Here is a 7,378-nt window from a genome sequence, read left to right as displayed (position 1 = left end):
TGAATTCCCGTGCACCGCCCACGCTCATTCTCGCATCCTCCCCTTCCCCAGAGCAATCACTGCATCTGGCCAGTAAAACATGAAGAAGTCTCCAACATGCCTTACCAGGGTACACCTGCCCTATGGATGACCCATGTATATCTCACCTATACTCTATTGATGTTGTCACTATTTCCAGCAATTTCAGTGTAATTACTGAGACACGGGCATTACAAGTGCTGAATAAAGAAGGTGAGATTATGGGAAAAGCTTTTGTTTAATGTACGAGCCCTATTTTATTTCAAAGGAACTGAGAATTAAAGCAGTGGCATTAGTCCTTCACAGTACAGCAGGGAGAAGAAAAAGAGGTAGCCATAGAAAGCAAGGTTTCATCAGACCTCTAGAATTTATAAATACAGGGCTTTTCTGCACTTTTGAAAGTTCTATGAAATATTTTTCTTGTAGCTTAAATCCATTTGTTCTTTGGTAGAAGCTTAATTTAAAAAACATGTCTTTTGAGTTGAGTGGAAGTCTGACTAATTCTGTTGTAAATGCTTTTAAAGATGAACAAAACTAACACTCTAATTGAAAAAAGACTCACGCATATACAACAGCCACAATCCGGCTAGTGCCTGAGTTATGAGACTACAGCTCTCACTTTTATTGGCCAAATGAAAATCAACATCCATACTGCTAAAGTTTGTAATAGTCCATAAGGAAATCTTCACGATTAGGGATTCAGAAGCCAAAGTTTCACCCACCTATTTTCTCTGCCTATTCCTTCCTTTTTGAAATGTCTGTCTCTTCTGTTTCACCCCCCCAACCACCCCCAAAAAATACTCTCATTTAGATTTTATCCTTCCATCTTTTTACTGCTGCACTCTCCTTTGCAGTATAAACTGAACAGCATTGACAGCCCTTTAGTGCCATTATCTCTGCCATGTTACTTCTAAAAGGAAGTATGGTTGGTCTGCCACTCTTGTCTCCACTCTCTACACTCCACAGAAGATGAGAAAAAAGCAGCAGGGATATCCTCCTCCTTTCCTACCTCACCTCCTCTCTCCCCCTCCTGCCCAAGAAAAAAATTCAGAGCTCTTGGAAACTAGATTAAGCATCAGTTTACCTGATGAAAAGTAGTAGTTCATTATGGTTCATTCTTTATCTGCTCCTATACTTCCAGAAACCTCTCTTGAGTATTCATGATATCACTAGTTCTCATATTAGAATTTATCTTAATGATATTAAATACGTAGTTGTGACACAGTGCCTATAAACATGATATCCTAATATTTTTCATAGGTACTAATCTCATCCTTTATTTTCAATTGCATTCCCTGCTAACTATGATCTATACTAGGCTGCAAATTATGAGATGTCCAGTTTCCTTTCTCCTTAAATACCTGAATACATCTTCCTTCCCTCCATCCTCTATATGCAATCGTCTTTAAAAACAAAAGTCATTCTAAACTCCGTGTCTAAGAAAAAAACAGTTGCTCAAAGGAAACTTGATTTGAGTTATTGGAGTCAAAATATATTGTTATGCCCTTCTTGCTGGCTAAGAATGCTGCTTAAGCCTTACCTATATTCTACCACTGCCAAAGAAGGAAGTCTATTTTTTTTTCCTCTTGGCAACTCTTTTGGAGGTACACTATTGTGTTCCCAGAGTACTCGTTCTCAAAGGCTATTGTGAAAACTGTAGTAAACAGAACGCTCAGCATCAGGATGCAAGAAACAGGATCCAAGGCTGAAACTATTTGCCAAGAGTGGATGTGACCGCTGCCCCATTCAATCCTGGATGGTACAACAGTTCATCTTAGCTGCTAGATATAGCACATTCTGTAATGAGGAGGACAAAGGTGGCAATTACTGAGAAACCATGTTGTTGGAGAAAACAGCTTCAGGATGTAAAAAAAATTTCCTTTCCATCAGGCAACTAAACAACGGATCTCATTTACAGATAGTAGGTTATAGTCTCAATTTGTATCGGCATATTTCCACATACTGTTGAGGAGCTGCATGATTATGACAACTGAGTTGATGACAACTGAGAATTTGGCCCACAGATTGAAACTGAAATACTCAGAGTATTTCAATTAGCTCCTCTGCTTTTTGGCAGAACATGTGATGTCAGACTTGCCAAATGGTTCACATTTGTATAAAACTAGAGAAGAACCAGAAAGTGGTCAATCTAAACATTTAGGAAGCTAAGATTAAATACAGAATTAAACTATAAAGCAGAAGTAGTATTACACAGGGAATAAAGTACTGTGAATAGCCATGGAGGCATTGATGTTCTTTCATTTAGATTATGGAAGGAATAAGGAAATGTACAGGGAAAAAAAAAATAATAAAAATAAAAAAAAATAAAAAAAAGATGATAAATCTGATGGTAAAAGGAATATTTAATGGATTTTACTAATAATTAAAGTATTTACCATAGTGAATACTTTACACAGAGAAAGAATGTATCAGAACAACTCCAGTCAAAGGCATATAATTGCTTGATACTACCAATCATTAAAATTCGGGCACATCAAGAAGGATTGTGGATGTTAAAGACAGAAAAGATTATTATCTGATTTGATCCCCTGTAAACCATAGAAACTTCTCCAGAAATTGCTCCATCAAACCTGTAGCTAATTCCTGGTAAATCAACCACATCTTCTAGAAATATATTCAAACTCAGTTTGAAGGCTCTGGGTAATAATACAGAACTTTCCACATTACTTGTTTCAATTATATTCTTAATCTGAATCTGTATAGTTGAAGTCATAAGCATTGCATCTTGTACCTCCTCCTCTAGTTTCCACTGTTACAAGAACCCTCCCTGCATAGATAGTTACTGAGTCAACTGACCTTTAACTCCTCTAGGTGGGCCCAAGACCCTGATGTTGGAAAGTTGTGACAACACTAAGAACTGTTGTGCAGCTCTCTTACTCTCTTCTAGTGCAGCTTCCCACACACTATTACACTTGAGTCATATCAACAGTCCTCCAATGATCTTTGCAATGTAGAAGCCCATTTAAATTGTGAAGCAATTAGGGAAACATTACCAATTTTTACTAATAATCCACCACTTCTAATCTGATTAGTAAGTGGATTCATTGGCGTTGTAGTAATCAGTAATCAAACATAAAGATGCTCCTTGCTGTGTCTGTACGTCCTTTCTGGCACAGACAGCCAAAAAGGATCACTGCTATCCATCAAAATCTTTCTGTGCAGAACGATGTCTTTTCTCAGTCTTAACACTTTACCATCAGCCACCAACAAAGTGGCCAAACAGAAGTACCTGGCACACGGTTACTTAAAGAGAAAAAAGAGCACCTGTAACCGCAGAAAAGATTCAGGTAGAAGTTGTCCACGAGGAGGACAAGTAGAGGGTCATCTGCAGGCACAAATTAACACTTGAGCAAAGCAGGTGTTCGTATAACATCTTAGAGAACTTAGTAACTCTATAGAAGCTAGTTTTCTCACCTTTGTCACTTATGTCAAGTATGGGCTTTTTGTTTGTTTGTTTTTTAGGAGGAACAAATATTTCTGTCTGCTTAATAGCTTTCACCCATGCAACTGCAGGAATCTGAAACAGCTTTTAAGAACTGGGAAACAAAGGTATAGACAAGTAACTGTTTTGTTCTACAGTTCACAAACGGTTGCTTTCCATTATGCACTGCAGACCAGTAACCAAAACCAAAGAGCTGGGGCAAAGAACCCCCTCGGAAACTAGCCAAAATTATGAGGAAAGGAGCAAGAGATTGTATTTGGTTTACCATCAGACATAAGTCTTGATTCCTGCAGTCACAGACACACAGAAACAAATAACTACTACACTAAAGTAGTTCCATGGCAGTGACAGTAGATGCGTGTAAACATATGTGGTGTTGTGGTCTAAGTCGAAGCGCTAGTACTACAGTGCTACTTTTTAAATCAACAAAGAATACACAAGATATTTGGTGACACACAAATCTTCCTCACCTTTTCTGTCACTCGAGGTAGTGCTCGATCCTTAAGCTCCATACTTTAAGGAAGTCCATAAACAGATCAAATCACATAACTGGTTTAAGCAGTGAAACTAACATTAAGAAGTAATAGCTTACGGAAACATTTGTATTCACCAGGAACAACTAAAGCCACTTGGTAAAAAGAATTTCCCAAACTAAACTTTGAGCAGAGAACAGTTGGGAAACTATCACTATAGTAATGCTTTAAAAATTACTCACAGCCTAATTAACATCTGCTTGAAGAGTTTAAGTTATCACAGGGTCATTTATCTACTCAAAGCATCTTCTACAAAATTGAGCACATTTTTAATGTTTAACATTTCTACCCATAAACTACCAGTGAAAGACATTCACCTAAAAGAGCACGATAGGTAATTCAGGTCTGTGTTTCTCATCAACGTCTCACCTAATGCCAGTTTTTCTAATCACAAAATAGGTAACAAAACATATCTAAGAAACTTTTTTATTATTTCTTTTAGAAAGCTCAAAACAGACATAAAAATTTAGCATCAAAAGAGAAAATAACCAAAAAAAAAAAAAAAAAAAAGAAAGAAAAGAAAACAAAAGAAAAAAGGCAAGCAAAATAAATAAATAAATAAATAAAACAAATGAGAAATTCTATAGATGGAAAAAAAATATTCTCCAGAAGTTCCAATGAGCATGATCTTAAACACATGCTACTATGAAATAAACTTAGAAACATACACACCTTGGAAATGTCCTCTCTAAATTTCCCCCCCCTGCAGTTAGTCTTTCCTGAAACATAGCTGGCTAGGTGATTAACCAAACTGCAGCTATCCTTCTTCCACCAAATGCTGTCCTAATCTCTCACGGGAAATTTTCCTCCAAATTTCATTTCCCACTGTTAGATTGGCCAGGGTCTTACCAAAACAAATGGGATGGATGCTGGGGAACATATATCACAGGATGCGCTGTTCAGGCAGGGAAGAAAGTTCAAGCGCTCACGATTCACTTTTCTCATCTCAGGCCAACTGCAGCCCGCAGCACATGCATGGGTGTGTTTCTACTGCATCTCCAGGACTCAGAAAGTATAGGCTTTTCTAAGGGAAATTTGAAAGTTATGAAGAGTTCTGTGCTTAAATGCAGGAAGGGACCTAGGAAGTCAACCCTTTCTAATCTCATTTTGTTTTTCCTTAATGTTCTGTATTATGTGAATCAATCTAAAGACTCTGGAAAGTCTTTTTGATCATCATTCTGACAGTTGTTTTACTTTTGGTTTGATGTTTGGAATTTTGTTGTTGTTATTGTTGTGCCCTACACAACAAGCATAAATTTCTAAATTAAGTATTTCTTTTAACAAGTTTGTGTTAATCTGTAATCCCTTGTAATGGCATTTGGCAATAGCTGAGAATAGAAAATTTATCTAATTAAAACAGTAGGGAGAATCAGAAGAGACAATTTTTTTTTTGTTGTTAATATTGTTAATGGCATTTTTACTAAAAGATGTGTTCCGAGACATACACCTGGAATCACTGCTGCAAAGCACCCATGCGAGATCAAAAAAGCCCTCCTAGCTCCTTGCTTCCCCAAGCACAGAAAGAAAATCAAGGCAGTGTTTCAGTTAATGCAATAATGAGGTCAGAAGAACAGAGAAAATCTGCTCCTTGTTATAAGAAACCTCAGAAAACCTTCTTTTCCTTTTGTCTGTGACCCCACCCCAACCATACACACAATTTATCAACTACGTTATTAAGTTTCCTTGCTTTCCCTTTTCTCACTCTCCCATCAGGCCGCCAGCCCACTGAGGGCCCCGGCCGCACTCCGGGGACCCCAGCTGCGCAGTTGCGGATCTCGATGCACTCTTCCCTTTTTTGGACTTTGGGTGAAGCTCTTTGCTACTGCACAGCAAAAGGGGATGCTAATTCAGGCTGCACATGCATTGGACCAAATTCTGTTCTCAGACACCCACACAATTCCTGTTGTAAGTCACATGTGTGCACATTTCTGACAGCAGGATGTGCCCACTTGCAATGTCTCAATGCATCAGCAAGAGTGGTGTGGCTGCCTTTTAACAGAACAGAAGCGTAAAAAAATTATTTTGTAAAACTTGGGGGCGTAGGCAGACTGATAATGTTCCTCTAACTGAATTTCAATGTTTCAATGGGTAACAAAAAAAAAAGAAAGAAAAACAACAACAAAAAAAAAGGAAGCAATCCAATATGGGTTGAGGGACATATTTCAATTTGAAATTAGTTAGGGAGATCTTTTATAATTTATTCAAATGGTCATATGGAAGAGCTTCAGCATCAGCTCAGTTGTTGCTATTTAAGCTTAAGGAACCAGACTGTAATAGATAATTGGCATATGGAAAAAGCAGTACAGTGTTACAACTGAAAGTGTAGCTGGAAGTCAACACTATTCAAAATGTTTAAAAGAAATAACTATAAAATCATTCTTCAGATGTGTGAAGGAATATACAAATATGTTCTCATAAATACCTTTTACCAGATCTTAGGGATACATGATAATGAAATATTCTAATAATCACTCTTAGAAGACAGGAAGATAATGCAATCAGAAAGAGGTGAATTTAACCGCCACTAAATAGGTTTTGCTGTCATACCAACTGATCTCAGAGCAGGTTGGTTTACTTTGTTTTCCACATTCCTAATTTCACCTGGCTACTAGAAATCATTGTCTGTTCTTCCCAGTTTAAGTAGTTTCAGAATGTTAGAAAAGTAAATTAACATAACTGGGAAATAAGATATATTGTCGTCTGTTTCAAAAAATACTGCCAGTAATAGAAATGCATATATACTTACATGAAGGTTTCTCAAAAATATAAAAATTAATTTAAAGAAAGGTTTGAGTGCACTTAAAAACTTGATCTGGTAAACAGATCAGGCTATAACAGATCACATCATGTAATTAAAAAACAGGAATCTTCTCTAACAACAACAACAACAAAAGTAAAAAAAAAACAACAGTACAAATGTAGCTGAGGTTTCTAACAAAATACATAAAGAAATACATGTAAAAAGGTACACTCATGGATAAAGAACTCCAGACAAAAAGAGACTGGATCTGTGTGATGAGTAAACAGGAAACTGGGGACAGAAAAGTTAGAATGGAAGGAGTTTGCTGCCATATGTGAGAGCAGTTACCCTAAAGCACTTCTTTGTTCAGAGCTAAGATTAGATATTTCAATAATTTAATTCAGAGGAACAGGCTAAATTCTTAAAACCAATATTTTTTCCATTTTAGTAGCCTTCTGGATATATATTTACAGACAAAAATAATTCTATCTTTTTTTCTCCCAGTAATTCCAAAGAAAGTTAAAATCTTGCAATACTCATATCTGCATCTAGCATTATAGTATGCAAGATTAAGTCTGAAATTTTGCTTTTCACATTTTAGGCAGCTGTTGCTGTTGTTTTCAC

Source organism: Oxyura jamaicensis, chromosome 12 (genome assembly GCF_011077185.1).
Source record: "Oxyura jamaicensis isolate SHBP4307 breed ruddy duck chromosome 12, BPBGC_Ojam_1.0, whole genome shotgun sequence".
Taxonomy (NCBI): Eukaryota; Metazoa; Chordata; class Aves; order Anseriformes; family Anatidae; genus Oxyura; species Oxyura jamaicensis.
Note: the sequence above shows the minus strand (reverse complement) of the source record.